Raw genomic sequence first — 2,562 nt, 5'->3', positions numbered from 1 at the left:
AATGGAATATAAACATGAAGTTTTACATAGCTATGAACAAAATGAGCTATAATAATGACAAGCTTATAAGATTTACATATTGTAGCACTAGAGAGAAAAATGTTAGGGCAGTAGCCAATTAGTTTCTACTTTAATTACTATCCATCTAGCATGGTACTATAAATCAAGAGATGGTATCTGGGTGATTACATAGATACCATGGCTTACTTAATGATCATCAGGTGAAGCTGCCTAATTACTGGTCAAAGACACTAAGAATGAAGGATGATGGGAGTGCTTGGCCTTAAATGGGTCATATATGTGACACCAGTCCAAGCATAGGGACTGTCATGAAAAACGGAGAGAAAAGAACATGATATAGCCATTGCACTCATAAACTTGCCATAGTTGTATATACATGCACAAGACCTGCACAAAACTGTGCCCGGCCAAAAAAAAAAAAAATTATCATGGAATTGGGAAAATTCATGAGGGCCTTCTCTCAGTGAGGGACTAATGACAGTTAATGGTGGCCAAATAAATAGATATCATTTATTTCAGTATTGTCATCACTTACCAAATGGTCTGTGCTCATGTAAATATTTCCCTTCCTTGTGTATGCAAGCAACCATAATTGAACTTCAGGTCACACACAAAGGAAAACATAGTAGAAGAGGGCCTCATTAAGAAGACAGAGGCTATCAATAAGAGAAGTAGGATAGGAAAGAGTAATAGGGAGTGACTTAAAATAAATTAGCAATTAACTATGTACATGTAATCAACTGTCAAAGAACACAAGGTAAACTTAAAGTAAGTTTTGAAAAATAATTTATAAGAGTTGCCACCTGGTTTAGTCTCCCTGTCACTCTGCTCCCCAGCCTCCCCATATGCTAAAGTTTTGTTTTGCTTGCTTGAATAAATCTTGATTCCTTACTCACTTAAAAATTATTTATGTGTTAATGAATAATTTGGAATGAGAACTTTATGTAAAATTAAAGGGACTACTAACATTTATATATAAGAGTCTCTGTAGACATCACTTTTAATTTACTTTCTATAAACACCATTAACTAGAATGAATTCATCATAGGATAAATATTTGTTGAACCGTTGGGAAGCAGCTATTCAACTTTTGAAAGAAAGTTTTATGCAATCTCATTTTCCTCCATAGATATGTGCATTTCTACAATTTCTAAACCCTTACAAACACATAGTTTCAGTGATGTATTTTGATTTTAATTTCACCTAGTAAATATAAGAAGATGAGTAGGTTTATAGGAAGATATATGAGTGATAGATATGGTAAACAGACATAATTCATCAAATATACAACTATATCAAACTTAGCAAATTGCCCAGTTAACTATGTGGAATTACTTTAGATCAGTTATATACCAAGAAGAAAATGAAAAAAAAAGTTTATATATTAGATAACATTATGATGAACTATAAGTATAAAAATATATTCTTCTGCCTCTAGAGGCATTGTATGTGTGGCTGCTGTGTCTCATGTGTGTCAGTAGGTGGCAGAGAGGAGACAGGCTATGCCTACTCTCAGTGTACTTATGTATAAACATCTGAATGTTTTGAAGTCTAACATTCCATGGGAAAAACAGCCAGGCTGAAACTATCAACAGTCCAGGCACCAGGCAGGACCAGATGGGTGTCCAGGATGGAGAGGAAGCTAGAGACTCAGAGTGGGAGTAAGGTTAAGACAGGTGACCCTTGCAAGGAACCACATAGGCAGGCTAGGGGAGAGGAGTGAGCTTAAGACAATCAATGGACTTGCACCATGGGTCACAGACAGGAAGCTAGCCTGAGATGATCACCGTTCAGGCTTGGGTAGGGAGGTCATGCCTGAAATGACCACTACCTGGCACCATAAAGCATGAGCAGGGCACAGCACTCCTGAGATGACCCCAGACGCTCAGAGACCACAGTCACCGCTAAAGGGAGAGAATAAATGGTAGAAAATAGAAGGGAAAGAGAAACAGAAGGATGTGGGTGGGCACAATAGGGAGAGGCAGAACTGAAGATCAGGGTGGTGAGAACAGCCTGAAGCGATTTTGTATTGATTCCACCTGTGACCATGGTGCGTGGTCCTGACCTGTGCTGTCCCCTGGAGCCAGGTCTGGGTTTGTGGTCCTGTAGCAGACCAGGTAGACATCCTTGGTCTCCACTGCCCTGTGAGGATGTGGCAATATCTAAGGGCTGGACAGAACTGGCCCCACCCCTCACCAGAGCATTGTGGGATCCCTGGCTCTGGGGCATGAGAGCAGCAGAACTGACTCTGCCACTAGCCAGGTGCAGTACTCCTGAGAGCAGACCCCGGGGAGAGATAGCCTCCTCTCCCTTGTGCCCCACTATCTCTGGCAGGCTTGACCCTGGTTTAATCAGAGCAGGAGAGTAGTCCCTGCTCCTTGTTAGCTGCAGAACTCAGAAGAGTAGGCCCTGTACCTCACCTGGGCAGCACAATAGAGTTAACCCTGGTGGTGGAGGCATGGGAGAGCCAGCCCTGAAGCCCGACCATGGAAGAGCTGGCCCTACCACTTGTCTGCTGTGCAGTGATATGGGTGAGAAAGA

General features: G+C 41.5%; 1 non-coding gene across 1 annotated transcript; it reads left to right on the top strand.

Annotated features, from left to right (window-relative positions):
- The first annotated feature begins 1,448 nt into the window (after positions 1–1,448).
- Gm23439 lies at positions 1,449–1,580 on the top strand. The gene has a single exon (XR_003954208.1). It is a non-coding gene; the product is annotated as a small nucleolar RNA SNORA17 (small nucleolar RNA).
- The last annotated feature ends 982 nt before the right edge of the window (positions 1,581–2,562 follow it).

This window comes from Mus musculus, chromosome 2 (assembly GCF_000001635.26).
Source record: "Mus musculus strain C57BL/6J chromosome 2, GRCm38.p6 C57BL/6J".
Lineage (NCBI taxonomy): Eukaryota > Metazoa > Chordata > Mammalia > Rodentia > Muridae > Mus > Mus musculus.
This window is presented reverse-complemented; position numbering and strand designations above follow the sequence as displayed.